The sequence below is a fragment of the Lithobates pipiens genome, unplaced genomic scaffold (assembly GCF_037356315.1).
Source record: "Lithobates pipiens isolate NorthernLeopardFrog02 unplaced genomic scaffold, aLitPip1_a1.2 Scaffold_23, whole genome shotgun sequence".
In the NCBI taxonomy this organism is placed as follows: Eukaryota; Metazoa; Chordata; class Amphibia; order Anura; family Ranidae; genus Lithobates; species Lithobates pipiens.
The window spans coordinates 163,305,747-163,325,709 of NW_027507785.1; positions in this window are offsets into that span (position 1 = coordinate 163,305,747).

Consider the following 19,963-nt stretch of genomic DNA (forward strand, 5'->3'; position numbering starts at 1 on the left):
ATGTGAGCTTGTCAATCAAGCTCCATATGACTCTCTGAGTATCTACTTACATTGCAGAAGTTAGCAGATATGAATGTGTGCCATACAAGGTACTAAATTTGTGAGGTTATGACGTTCACATGTAGCATAAAAGCTGAGATGTTTCGAGATTGAAGGAGGGCACTCATTGACTGACACTCACACGGGCACTCACACTCAGACACCCACACATGATACTGACATATTCACACAGAGACTGATGGCTTGGGACAGCTGAATTCTGCCAGAAGTCTAAGAACGTCATTTCCTGCTTCTTCTTGAAGGACACTCAAGAGAGCAAGACGGCAGCCATTAAAGCACACATGCTTTCATAAGCTCATTACAGCTTGACAACTATTCAATTTTATATATTTTTACCTACACTGAACTGAACTATTATACTTTTTACATTGTATTTATGATGCCAACTGTGTGACAAATAAACGCACACTTTCTTTTAAGTCAGATTGACTATCAATGCTATTGATTCGGAAACGCCTCTGAGATACAGAATATTAGACAATATTAATATTCTTCAATTTGGCGAGCCAGACAGTGCCGTCATTTCTCAATTTTTACGGAAATCTCGATCCTTGCTGAGGGGGGAGATATTAGCGCAGTCTTGCGGAGATTCAAGGCTCGAGAATAAAGACGGTTCAGAACCTATCAACCAAGAGGCGTTTGTGTTGCATCAGATGTGGTCAACAGTCCAGTATCAGACGGTTGAAGACAAGAAATTCTTCTAAATACGGTGAGTAAAAGTTATGGAATTTATTGATGATATAGCTAGAGAAAGCAAACTAGAGTTTAAAGATGTGTCTTTTTATCCAAATGACAGTGACTTATGGGCATATATGTACAATGAATGTTTACAAGCCAATTTGCAGATAGAGAAAAATAAATTTACTGTTATGAAAGAGCGTAAAAAGATATCGAACATTTTGAACCTAGTGAGAATATTTAATAAGATGATTATTAATATTTTACCTGCTAAAAATGTGTGTACACTAAAGCAGACAGAAACTAACAATGTACAGAACACAGGAATACATGAAAATGTGTCCCAAGAGTCTCTTAGTTGTCCAAACTGTGAGATTTTTTGTAATTACATTGAGAATCTTGAAGAACAATTAGAATCTAAAAAAATGAATTTGCTAGAGTTACAAAATGACAGTAGACAGGTTGCTGTAATAACTATAGATGACAAAAAGATTGTATCCAAGTCTAAGCTACCTTCTTATATTCCGGAAAATTCGGATATGGAGAATGTTGATGCTACTAATGAAGTAGAAATGAAACATAAAAACTTATTATGTAGAACTGCAAAACTAAAGTTGCAAATACATGACCAACTTATGAAAGTTTTAAAAGATTTTCCTATTTATGACATTGAGGCAACTGTATTTTCCAATTGGGAATTATTTGAAATGTTTGCAGATCGTTTTAATCTGTCAAATGATCAGCGCAATTACATATTTCAGTTGTGGGTTCCTGTTAATTTTGCTAAACGAATTAATTCAACTGTTATTGATGATGAAGGTCAGGAAAAACAAAATGACGCGACAGATAGACTACGACAATTATTGCTATGTGCAACTGGTGAGCAAATACCGACCATAGAAATGTTAGATCTATTACAGACTACTGTAGAAGAAGATCCATTTGGGTTTAAAATAAAATTTTGCAAGGTTTATGAAATGATATTTGGAGTAGATAATGACAATGACCCAGGTTTAAAAATAGCTTTCATTAAAAAATGTAAATACCTTGACCCAACTTCAATAGCCATAGCACAGGAACGTCAAAATTTAAATGATGTAGTAAGTTTCATTGATAAAATTAGGAGACAATTGAATCAAAGCAATCTCACACACGAGGTAGCTATAATTCAATGTGACAAAAATAGTCAGGTTGCAGACATGTTAGAAACGACAGGTCATAGCAGGAATGACAAGGACAGGTGCAGGCAAGTGAGGCAAGGAGAGCCTATCACGTGTCTTTACTGTCATAGATCTGACCATATGAGAAAACATTGCTGTAAATTTAAGAGAGATTCACAAATAAAAACTAAAGATATGGAGAATGAAATATCTGCTTTTGTACAACCTGTTTTTTCATGTCAAGATAAAATTTTGACTGAATTGCCTTATGCCACAGAGGTCAAACAGCTCAGTAATTTGACTGTTAACAGCAGTTCAGACAATGCTGTCACTGAACAAAAGGGTTTATTGCCATTGCCAAAAATACAATTACATCGGGATTCAATTTCTCTGCCATTACAATATGTAGCACCAATTATATTGGATGAGAATGGTAGACCATATATACAATGTTTGCTGAATGGTAAAAATATAAATTGTCTCATTGACAGTGGGTCTGAGATTAGCCTTACCAGAGAAAACATACCCGTGAAACCTAATTCTCCTATGTGCAATATAGTGGGTTTTAATAATACAGGTAATTCCACTGCTAGACAGGTATCTAATGTAACATTTGAGGTACCTGGATTAGTGAAAACTAAAATTAACATTTGGGTTTGTCACAAAGCAGAGAATATACTTGGCATTGATGTAATCAATGAACAAAAGTGGGTGATTGATTTGACAAATAAAAGTATTTGGAAAGATCCATCTAGGCCTAAATCAGTGCTTATTGATCCCTCTGTATACAGTAATGTTGGTTCCCTTACCAATATGTTTACAGAACAAAAGTGGCCTGATGTTGATGGTAATTGTGCTTTAAAGGAAGTGGTACAAAGTTTTCCAAGTTTGTGGTCAAAGTTTAAAAATGATATTGGAACTTTGAAAAATACAGAATTGAATATTGAGGGAAAAGATCCAGAACCTCTTAGTCAGTATGAGTTACCACTAGAATCAATTGGTCCACTTTCTGCCATTATTCAAGAGTTTGTACAACTTGGAATTGTAAAGAAAGCTAAATCAGTGGTAAATAACTGTATTTGGCCTATCAAAAATACTGATAATTCATATTCTTTATCAGTTGACTTGCGGACATTGAATAAACACATCACAAATAACCCAGTTCTTCCTGATAAATCTAACATAAAGTTAAATTTGAATGCTGAGGACAAAGTATTCTCTGTACTAGAAATCGCTAATAGCCATTTTTCCATTCCTTTAACGAATAGTTGTCAGTACAAACTTGCATTCACATTCAGAAAAGAGACTTATACGCTCGATTAATACCTGGTCTAGGTATTGGTGATGGTATAGTTCATGAAACTATAGCAAAAATACTTTCAAAATTTTCTAGGCCAGACTGCATTTGTCAGCATGTAGATACGATTTTGCTGAGTACTCAGAATATCGATGAACATATTGCTCTTTTGTCTGAGTTGTTTATGATGTTACAAGCTGAAGGTTTAAAGTTAAACACGGCAAAAGTTCAGCTGATGAAAAATCAAGTGAAATTCCTTCACATGCAAATTAGTCAAGGAAAGAGACAACTGTTGCAAGAAACAGTTAGAGATATCACTGCAATTCCAACTCCAACAACTCATAAGGCATTGCATCAATTTTTGCATAAAATAAATCTTTGCAAAGAGTTTGTACACTGTTTCGCAGAAAAAGTTAATCCACTATATAATCTTTTGAGAAATAAAGGTAATATAGTTGACCAATGGGGTCCAAATGAGAAAAATGCCTTTGAAATGTTGAAAAAAGATTTGCAGAATGCTCCTGCATTGAATACAGTAGAGGTTTGTGCTGAAATATCTTTTGTTTTGAAAACTCATGTATCTGAGAATGCCATCTCAGTAACATTGTCTCGATTACTAAAAGGTAAGGAGAAAATAATTGCCTATTTCTCCAGAGTTTTATCAGTTTTGGAAAAGACTTTTGAGCCAGGTGTAAAGCAACTGCTAAGTGTTTATTATGCAATTAAAGCTACAGAGAGCATAGTAAAATCAAACAAAATCATTGTACAGACACCTGACTGCTCACTAAAAGATATTTTTGAGGAAGATAGTTTTAAAGAATGTCGTAAAAGATATCCTCTATGGTTCAGAGCTTTATCAAGCAAACACATTCATATAGATGTAGAAGGAAGACATCTTCATAAATGTACACCAGCACATGTTTATACAGCTGTATCTGAGAAGTCTTCATCTCAGGTTTCCAGCATAAGAACAGAGAAGCACATAGAATCAGTACTTGTTACTGAAGAACATTCTAACACTAGAATAAAAGCTTCAACACAGAATACAGTTACGCATATTTTTAATCTTTTCGAAATGAGAACAAAGGCATAGTCCTTTGTTGTCTCTGGGTGATATAAAATTTTTGTTTGTGCAAATATGGATTTGTATCATGACTAAAGAGAAATGTTGCATTCTATCATACCTAAATTTCACAGACATATGTTTTATAGTTGAGGTCATTTTAGACAGGATAAGGACAGTACATTGTCATATAGAAGTTCTCTTTTGAAAGAAATACAAGATAGTATTATTTTACATATAGTTTAATGAATTCACAAAGTTATGTCCTACAATGTTTTAACATTTGTTGAAAAAATAAAGAAAAAGTTACAAGAATTGAATGTAAATATTTTATGCCTAATTCATGATACTGCATCTCTTTTACAGATATGGCATCGAAAATCAAATAAATATGGAGGATAACAAGCTCCTATGAAGAGCAAAGAGAATACCAGGAAATTCAAAGTTAAAGAAGAGATCCTCTCGGAAAGAATATTTGGATAAAAGATTTATATTTCATATTTATGACTGATTTATCTTATTCAACAAGGTTTTTCTAACCTAACAGAACTTGAAGAAGAAATTTTAAAGACATTTCATGAAGAAAAAATTAATCAGAAGAAACTTTATCTATCTACTATAGATAAATAATTTAGGACTGAAACATTTATCCACATATATATTTTTTTGATAATCCAATTATTCTGATAGTAATGTTCATATTAAGTTAGGATTATCATTATTTTTATTTATTTTTCCTTATTCATATATTGAATATTTTTAGGTAACAAAGGTACAAACATTCTAGTTAGTAGAACATCTTTTGTTCATAATTTAGGAAACATATCACTATTAATCGAACTATGGAAAGTTATCACAAGTTTTAGAGTGTAAAGTATATTTCTAAAGAGCTAAAATATTATTTGAGCACAAATATGGAAATATATTATTGCATCATTTATTAATTTTATTATAATTATTATTATTATTATTATTAATAATAATAATAATAATCATTGATATGAGTCATGATTATGTTATACTTTAAAAAAAAAAAAAAAAGAAGAAACTATACAATTATTTTAAGATTTTGAATAGATACATCTTAGAGGAGTTAAAAGCAAAGAGAATAGCATTTAGAATGAGAGTTATTTCTAGCTGCTTCAGTTCTGAGGAATATTGTGTCCGATCATTTGATACAAGGATGAGTGAATGTGATATAAATGAGGTTATGAATGTATTTAATCAATTTGGTATGATTAATCATAATTCAGGGGGGATTGTTAGAATATTATTCCAAATTCATAATTCGGCACTTATAGGTATTATAATATATTTATGGCAAGCTTGCAAAACATATTTGGTTTTATGATTAATCATAATAAATAGTATGTGTGAATGACCTTGATCAAGTGTTCAGTGAAATATATACTCATCTGAAGCTGAGTTAGTAATACGTTTCTGATGTAACCAGTTTGAGCATGACATATATGGTATCTTGGTACAGAATGTCATGAGAAGACAAAAATAGACATGTGTCTACGTAGCTAAAGCAATGATACATTGTGGATTATATCTTGTTAAAATAAGTTTAGAGTAGTCTCAGTCATGTTAATACATTTTAGTATATAGTTACTTAATGTAAAGTTGCTAATATGTGTTCATATTATGTAAAATGTATGGTTATGACATTACATGAACAGCACATTATGTCACGTATGGAGTGTTACATGTGAGCTTGTCAATCAAGCTCCATATGACTCTCTGAGTGTCTACTTACATTGCAGAAGTTAGCAGATATGAATGTGTGCCATACAAGGTACTAAATTTGTGAGGTTATGACGTTCACATGTAGCATAAAAGCTGAGATGTTTCGAGATTGAAGGAGGGCACTCATTGACTGACACTCACACGGGCACTCACACTCAGACACCCACACATGATACTGACATATTCACACAGAGACTGATGGCTTGGGACAGCTGAATTCTGCCAGAAGTCTAAGAACGTCATTTCCTGCTTCTTCTTGAAGGACACTCAAGAGAGCAAGACGGCAGCCATTAAAGCACACATGCTTTCATAAGCTCATTACAGCTTGACAACTATTCAATTTTATATATTTTTACCTACACTGAACTGAACTATTATACTTTTTACATTGTATTTATGATGCCAACTGTGTGACAAATAAACGCACACTTTCTTTTAAGTCAGATTGACTATCAATGCTATTGATTCGGAAACGCCTCTGAGATACAGAATATTAGACAATATTAGTATTCTTCACCCGGGGTGAAGTCCGGATTTTGTCTCACTGGTGTTAGGGGGCGTGGACTGGATGAAATGGCGTATTTCGTACAACCTTCTCGAAATGCACAGTGTGGGATAAATTAAAGGGTGATTTTTTGCGAGAGGTGGGTTATGTATGCCCAAGAGCCATGGGGATTGAGCGATGGGAGATGAGAGTAAAGAATTTTCCAACTGTACCCAATCTTTAGTCTGGAAGTGTAGATTCCAGTCAAGGATTCTCGTGAGGTCACATGTCCGGCAATCCCAGACCTCCCTCCATCTTGGGCATGATAAGTTTTGCCTGACATATTTTGGGAGTTACTTTTCCCCAAACAAATGACGCACAAAGTCTTCGGATTGAAACAAAGAAAGACTTCGGGATGGCAATTGGAAGAGCCTGAAGGAGGTATAGGATCCTCGGCAAGATATTCATCTTGATGATTGCAATTCGTCCAAACCATGAAAAAAGACCACCAGACCATTTGGTGAGGTCCCTGGTGATGGTTTTCAGAAGGGGTAAAAAGTTAGAGGAATACCAATCTTGAGCAGAAGGTGTTAATTGGATACCTAGGTATGTGAGGCTGTGGGTACTCCAGGTGAAGGGAAATTTTGATTTACACCGTTCGCATAATTCCTTTGGGAGAGTGATATTAAGGGCGGTAGATTTCGCGAAGTTTATTTGGAGATTAGAAAGCAGTTGGTAATGTTGTAAAGTACGGAGAAGGGAGGGAATGGTGTTCAATGGATCAGAGAGAAACAGGAGGATGTCATCAGCAAAGGCTGCTGTTTTGTATTGACGTTGATGGATTGTGACTCCTTTTATGTTCTGGTCAGATCTGATGCAATTGAGAAGGGGCTCTAGTGTTAGTATGAAAATAATCGGGGAAAGAGGACAACCCTGATGCGTTCCGTTGGTGATAGAGAAGATGTTTTATAGGTGGCCATTTACTCTCACTCTCGCCGTGGGAGTGGAGTATAATGTGGAAATCATGTTTAGCATCTGGGGTGGAAGGCCCAGCGTTTGGAGTGTCATGGTCATGAAGTCCCAGGCCACTCTATCAAACGCCTTCTCTGCGTCTAGGGACAAGAAGAATCCTTGTTGTTTCTGTGTGTGAAGCCAATGGTGTACATTGAGGGCTTTAATGGTGTTATCCCCTGCTTCCCTGCCCAGGATAAAATCCACTTGGTCAAGGCTGATCGATTGGGGGAGTAGGGGAAGGAGTCGGTTGGCTAAAATTTTCGCAAACCATTTCAAATCAACATTAAGTAAGGATATCGGGCGGTAATTGGCTTCATTCGTCGGTTCTTTACCCGGTTTTGGGATGACTACTATATGGGCCGATAACATGTCTCTTGGAGGAGTTTGGGGCGTAGAGCAAAAGTTGAAAGCTAATAGGAAATGTTCAGTAAGAAGTTCCTGTAGAGTCTTATAATATCCTGTAGTCAATCCGTCTGGTCCAGGACTTTTGCCCGGTCTCATTTGTTTCAAAGCTCTTGTTGCTTCTGCAGCCATCAGCGGCTCCTGAAGCCTATGGTAATCATCATCTGAAATTTTGGCAGGCATATGTTGGCGTAAAAACTCCAGAATCAGAGCCTTTCTGTCTGTCCCCGGTGGAGGACTGACAGTGGGAGGCAGGTTATACAGTTTGTCATAAAAGGTAACAAATTGGGCAGCTATGTCCGGATTAGATGTCAGTTTTCGCCCCAAAGCATCCGTTAGCGAGTGTACTGTCATTTTTCCCCTGTAGGGCTCTAGCTAAACCCTTACCAGCCTTGTTGCCATACTCATAAAAATACTTCTGTGAAAGAATGTACTTACGCTTGATTTGTTTGTTTAAGAGTTCTAGCAATTCCTGTCTAGCTTGGGTGAGGACGGCTAGGGACTGGAGGGCCTGCTTTTGCTTGTGTACCTTTTCAAGCTCTGAAATTTTTGTCATCAGATCTCGAAAACGTTTTTGTCTATCTCGTCTGCGTTGAGCCATGGAATGTCAGTTTTAGTCTTCTTCTTCCCTGTCCCTGCTGAAGAAAAGCAGGCCCAAACCATGATGCTGCCACCACCATGTTTGACAGTGGGGATGGCGTGTTGAGGGTGATGAGCTGTGTTGCTTTTACGACAAACATAATTTTGCATTGTGGGCAAAAAGTTCGATTTTGGTTTCATCTGACCAGAGCACCTTCTTCCACATGTTTGGTGTGTCTCCCAGGTGGCTTGTGGCAAACTTTAGACAAGACTTTTTATGGATATCTTTGAGAAATGGCTTTCTTCTTGCCACTCTTCCATAAAGGCCAGATTTGTGCAGTGTACGACTGATTGTTGTCCTATGGACAGACTCTCCCACCTCAGCTGTAGTTCTCTGCAGTTCATCCAGAGTGATCATGGGCCTCTTGGCTGCATCTCTGATCAGTCTTCTCCTTGTCTGAGCTGAAAGTTTAGAGGGACGGCCAGGTCTTGGTAGATTTGCACTGGTCTGATACTCCTTTCATTTCAAAATGATCGCTTGCACAGTGCTCCTTGGGCTGTTTAAAGCTTGGGAAATCTTTTTGTATCCAAATCCGGCTTTAAACTTCTCCACAACAGTATTATGGACCTGTCTGGTGTGTTCCTTGGTCTTCATGATGCTCTCTGCGCTTTCAACAGAACCCTGAGACTATCACAGAGCAGGTGCATTTATACAGAGACTTGATTACACACAGGTGGATCCTTTTTATCACCATCAGTCATTTAGGACAACATTGGATCATTCAGAGATCCTCGCTGAACTTCTGGAGTGAGTTTGCTGCACTGAAAGTAAAGGGGCCGAATACTTTCGCACGCACCACTTTTCAGTTTTTTATTTGCTAAAAAAGTGTAAATTATCCAATAGATTTCGTTCCACTTCACAATTGTGTCCCACTTGTTGGTGATTCTTCACAAAAAATTAAAATTTTATATCTTTATGTTTGAAGCCTGAAATGTGGCCAAAGGTTGAAAAGTTCAAGGGGGCCGAATACTTTCGCAAGGCACTGTAGGTCTAGAGTCTAAGACCTTACGGGACAGTTTCCAAAAATCTCAGATGGGGGACTTAAAAATTCTCCTTAGCTCATCTACCAATTCATGTGGCAGAAGGCGGGCCTCCTCGGCAAACCATAGTAATGCATGTAAGCGATCTCTTATTTAAGCCTGAAGTCGCCGATATCGGCCGGTATATGAAGGGAAAGCTTACCTTGCAGGAGCGGATTAGCATCTGTTTATTACATCACCCCCTTGTGTGATCACAGACTAAGCCATGGCCAAGTAAAAATCTAGATCTCTTCCCGGTCGGCTGTTCCGCAAAACATCGCCGAGAGGGGGGTACTATATCTGGCAAAACTTGGATGTACAGTCCAAGATATCAAAACATCTCATAGTACTGTGAGGGAGGGGGCAGAACGCAGGATCTATGCAGATAAAAATTAACCCGGAGAACACACTTAGCGTATTATTATCTGAAAGACTCAACATTATACCTTAATCACACTGTCTCACTCCTGTTGCCTTTGTTTTGAACGGTAGTCCACATATAAACATAGAGTCCTGAGATCCTGTCTAGGTGCACATGTACTAATCTAGTCCATATAAACTTACGTAAATCCCGAGCTAACTAGGCATATGTGACACAGGAAGACATAGCCGTTCTGCTACCAATCACTCTCCGTTCGGCTCTTATGGGAGGGCTGTGAATCAAGTCTTAGCATAACAGAGCATACCGTAAGACCAGGAGATAGTCTGTTCCGGAAAGGGAACTGGCTGAAGACGTAGAGTCTAACGCACATCTTGGACAACTCGTTGAGAGTCTAGTGACTGAGAGAGAAATTGCCAAGCATCCGGGGATGTCTTACGGATCCGCCCTTCCCTCAGAGTGATGGTTAAGGGGCTCGCTTCTGAGAAGGCGGGTTGTGATAGATCCAATATGGTGTTACCTAGTATGTCTCTTGTAATGTAAAATGAGGGTTTCTCGCCTGACCGAGACGATAGGCAATGTAATCAGACTCGGGTTTAATAAACTACAAGAAACTGAAACAGAAAAAGCCTAAGGTCAACTTCTCAAAAAAACAAAAAGAAAATAAGGGTAGGAGCCAGATCTGTATAGGTAGTCTACCATCTAGCGATCCCTGCGTGCTCGCCTAGGGGCCGGACCGTTAGCAGAGGTGCGGTGGGGCCTGTGTGGAGCTGCTCCCCTATTTCCCAGGGGTGGAGAAGGGGAACAGCGACGTCTGAAAGAGGCCACTGGGATCTCCATCGACTCGTTTGGATCTTGGTGCGAGATGGGTCGTTGGCGGGTAAAATCTGCATACCAGTGAGGTAGATCCACGTATGGTATATCCAGCGTCTGGCAAAAGTTATCCAGTTCCTTCCGGTACTCGTGCAAAGCGGTGCGAGCATTATGGGTGACTTGAAGTCCAAAAGGGAACTTCCATTTGTAGGGTATACCTTTCATCTGGAGAATGTCCAAAAGTGGACGGAGATCCCTGCGATTCCTCAGGGTGATGGCAGACAGATCTTGGAAAATGTGCACCTTCTGGCCTTCATGGGTGATGTCTTCTTTCAATCTGGCCTTTCGTAAGATTTCTTCCTTCAGGGAGTAATCTACAAGGCAACAGACTACATCCCTCGGAGGGTCAGTCTCTCTACCTCTAGGTCGAAGAGCTCTATGGATGCGTTCCATCGCTATGTGCGTCTGGGGAGGTTTCTCCAGTATGCCATTAAAGAGTGCAGATACTGTCGATGACAGGTTTTTATTACTCACAGACTCAGGCAGGCCTCTCACTCTTAGATTGTGTCTTCTGCCTCGATTGTCGAGGTCTTCGACGTGACGCTGGAGGTCTCTGAGGTGAAAACTGTGTGAGTTTGTCGTTCGGTCTAAATCTGCCAGGGCACCCTGGTGGCATCCGGTTATCTTCTCCACTGTGTGAACTCTGCCCGCTATGGCCTGAAGCTCCTGGCGGAGATCTGTAATAGCGGCCGTTAAGGTATCCTTAATATCCGCCGCTACTGCTCGGAGGTCCGCAAGACTCAGCTGTTGGTGAGTATGTGGGCTAGGAACCGATGATGGTGGTGTAGCCGACTCCGCAGTAGGGGATAAAACTATGCCCTCATTGTTTCTCGTTGTGTGTGAGGCGGCATCCGCCATGTTGTGCCTTTGCGCTCAAAACATCTCCGGGATTGAGGCTCGATTATCCGTTTCTCTCGGGGAACGGGATCGGGAACCCGAAGTGCCACGGGATGATGTTCCCATGTCTGGACGCTGAACAATCACCTCGTTCGCTGGTAAGCTTAGGAGAAAGGCCTCAGTCTGACGGAGCTATTGTCCTAAGCAGCCATCTTCCACGGCCAGCAAACCACGCCCCCGACACAGTTATCCTTATGGTGGTTGATCGGTTCTCGAAAACGTCTCATTGAATTCCACTCAAGAAGTTGCCCACTTCCAAAGAACTGGCTTAAATTTTTGCTTGGGAGCTCTTTTGCTACCAAAGGTTATCATCTCGAACAGGGGTAGCCAGTTTGTGTCCAGGTTTTGGCAGGCCTTTCGTACACAGTTGGAAAATTTTGCTTTCCTTCTCCTCTGCGTATCACCCACAGTCCATCAGTGTGATCAGCCCATTGCTATCATTCATAACTCCGTTAATTAGAAAGGTTCTATGTCGGCTTAAGCTTTGCTCCCACCGTGATGAGGATCAAAAGATGCTGAAGAGTTTAATCTCTAAGCGTGCGGAATTCAGGGGAGAGTGTGAAGATCAGCCATGGTTGCCATGTTTTGATAAAGTTCGTGCTATTTTCATGTTTGGTAGCCACGATCTCCTCCATCTTGTAGATATATTGCACTCTGTCTAACCAGTCTGTAATGCTCGGTGTTTTGGTTGTTTTCCAATTGATTGGTATCAGTGTTTTATCGGCCGTGAGTAAGTGTCTGGACAATGATTTTTTGTAGCGGCTTAAATTGGTGGGGACCAGATTGATCAAACACATGGCCGCGTTCAATTCTAGGCGAGTTTCTGTTATGTGTTTTATCCAGAATTTGATTGCATCCCAATAGGCTTGTATTAGCGGGCACTCCCACCAAATGTGCAGGAAGGTACCCTTGTGAGTTTTACATCTCCAGCACATGTCTGAGGTGGAGGGAGACCATCTCCTGGTTTGTTGTAGCGTAAAATACCATTGAGCTAAAATTTTGTAGGATATTTCCTGGTATTTGGAGCTTAAGGAGCACTTGTGTGCCAGCACGCATGCCTTATTCCATTGCTCCTCAGATATGCTTGTCTGGAGATCACGTTCCCACTTTGTTTTGAATTTGTTTTTGTCAGCTTGTGACGCTTGAATTAGCAATGAGTATGCAAGAGACGTGGTGTTCGTTATTGGTGATCTCTGTAGACATATATTCTCAATCTGAGTCAATGGGAGGCGAAATTGATTTTTGTATTTGTTATTTACCAGGAAATCCTTTAATTGGATGTAGAACCAACTTCCAGGAAACAGCGAAACAGCTCCCCCACCTCCTCGGTCAGAGTTTCGAATGACTTAACTTGTGTACCTGATATACAAGTGTGCACTAGAAAGTCTTGTGGTAGGTTGTGGTGCAGGCAAGGGATGAATTTGGGGTTATTCGCGAGTGGCGTCAGGGGACCTGGGTTTGTTGCGATCTTTTGTGACTTTACCAGTATTTGCCAGATCTTTATTGTTGTTTCAATTAGTGGGTGATCTATAAGTTTGGGCTGTCTGGAATGAAGCGACCATGGGAGGTAGAGGGTGCCGCGTTTTGCCAAATTGTTTTCTATTTGAACCCAATCCTTATTCAGGCCATGGCAATGCCAGTCTATTATTCTTGTGACATGGGTAGCCTGGTGGTACTTTTTGAAGTCGGGCAATCCTATACCCCCATCTCTTTTAGCCAGTGTTAAATGTCGGAATTGGATTCTAGGTTTCTTATCAGCCCACAAAAATCGCCTCTGAATTTGGTTTAATGTTTTAACCACTTTCAGACCGGACCATTTTGCTGGTAAATGACCAGAGGTCTTTTTACACTTTGGCACTGCGCTGCTTTAACTGGTAATTGCGCGGTCATGCAATGTTGTACCCAAACAAAATTTGCGTCCTTTTCTTCCCACAAATAGAGCTTTCTTTTGATGGTATTTGATTGCCTCTGCGATTTTTATTTTTTGCGATATAAACGTAAAAAGACCGCAAATTTTGAAAAAAAATGATATTTTCTACTTTTTGTTATTAGAAAAATCCAATAAACTCAATTTTAGTCATACATTTAGGCCAAAATGTATTCAGCCACATGTCTTTGGTAAAAAAAAAGTCAATAATTGTATATTTATTGGTTTGCGCAAAAGTTGTCACATCTACAAACTAAGGTACGTTTTCTGGAATTTACGCAGCTTTTAGTTTACGACTGCCTATCTCATTTCTTGAGGTGCTAAAATGGCAGGGCAGTACAAAACCCCCCCCAAATGACCCCATTTTGGAAAGTAGACCCCCTAAGGAAATTGATAAGTGGCATGTTGAGCCCATTGAATATTTTATTTTTTTGCCTCAAGCGATTGAATAATGACAAAAAAAAAATTTTTTTTTTTTTTTTACACAAAGTTGTCACTAAATGATATATTGCTCACACATGCTATGGGCGTATGTGAAATGACACCCCAAAATAAATTCTGCTGCTTCTCCTGAGTACGGGGATAGCACATATGTGGGACTTTTTGGGAGCCTAGCCGCGTACGGGGCCCCGAAAACCAAGCACCGCCTTCAGGCTTTCTAAGGGCGTAAATTTTTGAGTTCACTTCTCACTACCTATTACAGTTTTGAAGGCCATAAAATGCCAAGATGGCACAAAACCCCCACAAATGACCCCATTTTAGAAAGTAGACACCCCAAGCTATTTGCTGAGAGGCATGTTGAGTTCATGGAATATTTTATATTTTGCCACAAGTTGCGGGAAAATTACAAACTTTTTTTTTTTTTTCACAAAGTTGTCACTAAATGATATATTGCTCACACATGCCATGGGCATATGTGAAATGACACCCCAAAATAAATTCTGCTGCTTCTCCTGAGTACGGGGATACCACATATGTGGGACTTTTTGGGAGCCTAGCCGCGTACGGGGCCCCGAAAACCAAGCACCGCCTTCAGGCTTTCTAAGGGCGTAAATTTTTGAGTTCACTTCTCACTACCTATTACAGTTTTGAAGGCCATAAAATGCCAAGATGGCACAAAACCCCCACAAATGACCCCATTTTAGAAAGTAGACACCCCAAGCTATTTGCTGAGAGGCATGTTGAGTCCATGGAATATTTTATATTTTGCCACAAGTTGCGGGAAAATTACAAACTTTTTTTTTTTTTTTTTTTTTTTTCACAAAGTTGTCACTAAATGATATATTGCTCACGCATGCCATGGGCATATGTGAAATGACACCCCAAAATAAATTCTGCTGCTTCTCCTGAGTACGGGGATACCACATATGTGGGACTTTTTGGGAGCCTAGCCGCGTACGGGGCCCCGAAAACCAAGCACCGCCTTCAGGCTTTCTAAGGGCGTTACAGTTTTGAAGGCCATAAAATGCCAAGATGGCACAACCCCCCCCCAAATGACCCCATTTTGGAAAGTAGACACCCCTAAATTTAGGGGTACACTAGTGAGACTAGGTAATAAATGGCGGGTGCCCTGAAACTATAAAAAAATAACTAACCAACCAGCGTCACCTGTAACAGTTATATGGTGATCACTGGTGAAAGGGTTAACTAGGGGGCAATCAGGGGGCTTTATGCGGTAGTATATGGGGGTCCCTGGCGCTATAAAAAGCTGCGGCGAACCTAAATACCTACCTGCCTAACTAGCGTCACCTGTGACACTAATACAGCGATCAGAAAAACGATCGCTTATTAGGCTGGGTTCACACTGGAGCGATGCGGGAACGTCACGAATGCGCGGCGGGTTCCCGCATCGCATGCCTCCCGGCGGCAGTTCACACTGCCCTATGCGAACTGCTGGGAGTGTCAGTGAAATGTTACTGACACCCCCAGATCAGTTCGCATATCGCAGTGCGATCTGCAAACTCGGATCGCATGGTGTGAACACCCATGCGATCCGATTCTGCTGCGGGCCAAAAAAAGGGTCCCGTGCGAATTTGCGGCGGGTGCGGCGGGTGTGGCGAATGGCTGAACTCGAATCGCACAGAGATCGGATGTGATTTGCACTGCAGTGCGGTGCGAATCACATCCGTTCTCAAACCGCTGCAATGTGAACCCAGCCTTAGTGACACTGGCGACGGGGGGTGATCACGGGGTTAAACCTTTATTGGGGGGGTTAGGGGGGTACCTTAGAACTAAAGGGGGCTAACCCTAACTGCCCTAACAGTTATTAGTCACAAATGACACCCGCCGGGTGATCAGGGGGTTAAACCTTTATTAGGTAATAAATGGCGGGTGCCCTGAAACTATAAAAAAATAACTAACCAACCAGCGTCACCTGTAACAGTTATATGGTGATCACAGGTGAAAGGGTTAACTAGGGGGCAATCAGGGGGCTTTATGCGGTAGTATATGGGGGTCCCTGGCGCTATAAAAAGCTGCGGCGAACCTAAATACCTACCTGCCTAACTAGCGTCACCTGTGACACTAATACGGCGATCAGAAAAATGATCGCTTATTAGGCTGGGTTCACACTGGAGCGATGCGGAAACGCCGCGAATCCGCGGCGGGTTCCCGCATCGCATGCCTCCCGGCGGCAGTTCACACTGCCCTATGCGAACTGCTGGGAGTGTCAGTGAAATGTTACTGACACCCCCAGATCAGTTCGCATATCGCAGTGCGATCTGCAAACTCGGATCGCATGGTGTGAACACCCATGCGATCCGATTCTGCTGCGGGCCAAAAAAAGGGTCCCGTGCGAATTTGCGGCGGGTGCGGCGGGTGTGGCGGGTGCGGCGAATGGCTGAACTCGAATCGCACAGAGATCGGATGTGATTTGCACTGCAGTGCGGTGCGAATCACATTCGTTCTCATAAACCGCTGCAATGTGAACCCAGCCTTAGTGACACTGGCGACGGGGGGTGATCACGGGGTTAAACCTTTATTGGGGGGGTTAGGGGGGTACATTAGAACTAAAGGGGGCTAACTCTAACTGCCCTAACAGTTATTACAGTCACAAATGACACCAATGCAAAAAAAAAAAAAAAAATGACATTGGTGTCACTGTGACTGGGGGGCAGGGGTAATTGGGGGGGTGATCGGGGGGTAAAGGGGGGGTGTGAGTGTGCCTGGCATGTTCTACTGTGTGTGTAGAGTGTTGGTGCAACTCACCGATCCGCTCTCCTCCGTGTCGGAACGAAAAATACCGACACGGAGGAGAGAATACATCACTTCCTCTCCTGTGTTTACATTACAGGAGAGGAAGTGATGTCACGGGGGATTTCCATTCGTCGAGAGCGATCGCGAGGGGGTGGCCATGAATGAATGGCCGCCCCCTCATCCCGGATCGCTCTCGAAGGAATGCCGACCGCCGCAGGCACCGGGGGGGGGCCCGATCGGGCCCCCCACCCGCGGGCAGGCAGGGACTTATATATACGCCCATATGCCTGCCCGTGCCATTCTGCCGACGTATATCGTCGTGCGGCGGTCGGCAAGTGGTTAAAGAAGAGTTCTGGGATTTTAATTGGTAGGGCGTTAAATACATACAGAAGTTTAGGGAGTACCGTCATCTTTAATATGGCGGCCCTCCCAAACCAGGAAAACATTTTTGCATTCCACTTAAGGAGGTCTCTTTTAATCGTGGCAAGTAGGGGTTTATAGTTTGCATCATATAATTTTTCAATGTCGCTGGATAAATTTATACCCAAATACTTAAGGGCGCCCTGTTCCCATTTATAGGGGTGATTGGTTTGTAGATTTTCGAGGAGGTTCTGTGGTAGGGTGAGATTTAGGGCTTCCTATTTAGACTGGTTTATTTTAAAGTTGGATATGTACCCAAAGGTTTGAAATACTTTGTGTAGGTTGGGTATCGAGATGTGGGGGTTGGTGAGAAAGAATAGGAGGTCATCAGCATAAGCAGCAATTTTATATTCTCTATCCTTTAATGTAAATCCCTGTATGTCCGTGTTTAGGTTAATAGTTCTAATTAAAGGCTCCAGGGTCAGAATAAAGAGAAGGGGTGACAAGGGGCAGCCTTGGCGTGTACCGTTATGGATGGATATAGGTTCTTAGAAAATATTGTTAATTTTGATTTTGGCTTGGGGGTTCCGATAGAGAGCTGAGATCCATGACAACATGTTTCCTCCAAGGCCAATGTGCGAGCATGTAGCCATCATGTACTCCCAGGAGACCCTATCAAAGGCCTTCTCTGCATCGGTAGAGAGCAGCATGCCCTTGGTGCCGGATTTGCGCGCAAAATGTATCAAGTTCAAGGCCTTAATGATGTTGTCACGGGCCTCCCTCCCCGGCATGAACCCCACTTGTTCAGGGCCGATTATGTTCGCTAAAAGGGGTTTTAGTCTATTGGCTAAGATTTTGGCTAGGAGTTTTAGGTTTATGTTAAGGAGTGAGATGGGTCGAAAGTTTGCGCAGTCTGTGTGTTCTCTGTTGGGCTTGGGAATCACAGCTATATGCGCCATGAGGAAGGATTGGGAGTCGTGTTGGTTTTTTGCCAAGAAATTAAAGGCTGAACGGAGGGGCTTTATTAGGGCAGTGGTGTAAGTTTTATAATATTGTGATGTGAAGCCGTCGGGTCCGGGGCTCTTCCCTGCTTTCAAGTCTGCAATCGCGTTTGAGATTTCAGTGGCAGTTATGGGGTCCTCAAGTGCGTTTGTATCCTCTACTGTCAGTGATGGAAGTCCGCTATTCCGTAGAAAATCATGTATGTTATCCCGTTTCGTGTGTGTAAGGTGAGGTGGTTTGTGTTGGGCTGGAAGTTTATACAGTTCAGAATAATAGGTATGGAATATACGTGCTATTTCCTCCGGGTTGTGTTTCAAAGTGCCTTTCCTATCTTTCAACGCGTGGATATGGTTTGCCAGCGTGGCATCTTTCAGAGCTTTGGCCAATTGTTTACCACTCTTGTCACCGTGTTCGTAAAAAATGCTTTTCTTAAAAAACAGGGAGCGTTTAAGTTTCATCTCTAACAGGAGTCTTAGGGCGGTCCTGTGTTGAGTTAATTGATTTTCTACTTTGAGTGATTGGGATTGTTTGTGTTGTAATTCAAGGTTTGCTATTTGCTGGGAGAGATTATTAATTTCATTTTCCCTTTCCCTCTTTTTCCTGGCACCCCATTTAATAAGTTCGCCTCTAATCACAGATTTGTGTGCCTCCCAATTATTCAGAGGGGTTGTGTCAGTGTCAATGTTGTGAACGAAATAGGTGTTGATGGTGTGTAGGATGTCCTCGTTTATAATTGGATCAGTGAGGAGGTTGGAGTTCAGTCTCCAGTTAAATACAGACTTGCGTGGCGCTTTTAGCTGCAGTGTAACCGCCGTAGGTGCATGGTCGGAGAGGGCTATAATGCCTATTTCCGCTGAGAGCAGGTTACCAAGGTCCCTTTGCGAAATGAATATTATATCTATTCTCGAGTATTTTTTGTGTGGTGCGGAGAAAAAGGAATAGTCCCTGCCTGTGGGGTGCATGGATCTCCATGTATCCACCAGTGTTAGTGATTGCAGGAGGGCTTTTATTCTTTTGAGGGTTCTATACGGCACTTGCGTGTGTCCTGTGGAAGTATCTTTTAGGGGTGCTAGGGGGACATTAAAATCTCCTCCAAGAAGGATACATCCTTCTGCAAACCATTTGAGTTCCTCTACGATTTTGTTGCAGAAAGATATATGGGAGGTATTTGGGAAGTAAACATTAGCAAAGGTTATAGGGGACCCTTCCCATGAGCCTTTGAGGAATAGGAATCGCCCCTCGGGGTCTGCCAATTGTTGCTGCAGCACAAAGGGAGCATCTTTGTGGAAGAGGGTGGATACTCCTTTAGTTTTGGCCAGGGAGTTGGTGGCGTGATAGACTGTGGTAAAGGCGTTGTCAGTGAGCCTAGGAATATTACTACTTTTAAAATGAGTTTCTTGTAGGAAGACACCTGAAGGTCGGGCTTTTTTAAGTTCCCTCAATAGTTTAGACCTCTTTTCGGGCACGTTTAGACCGTTCACATTATGGGAGAGAATGGTAGGAGCTTTCCCCAGGAAAGTGTATGCCATGGTGAAGGCGTGACTTCTAGAGTGATATGTTTTGAGGGGACAAAGTAGTCAGTCAATATGATCCGGACCCACTGTTATCGTGAGGTGTAAGCGGGTAGGGGTAGTGTAGGAGCGAGGGGGTGGCTATGTAAATAGGGAGAAAGGGTAAGTAGGGGGGGGGATGAAACGGGTAGGGTGGTTTGGTGGGGCAGATCGATCTGCCCACCCTGTGGAACGGGACAGACCGGTGTCTGGC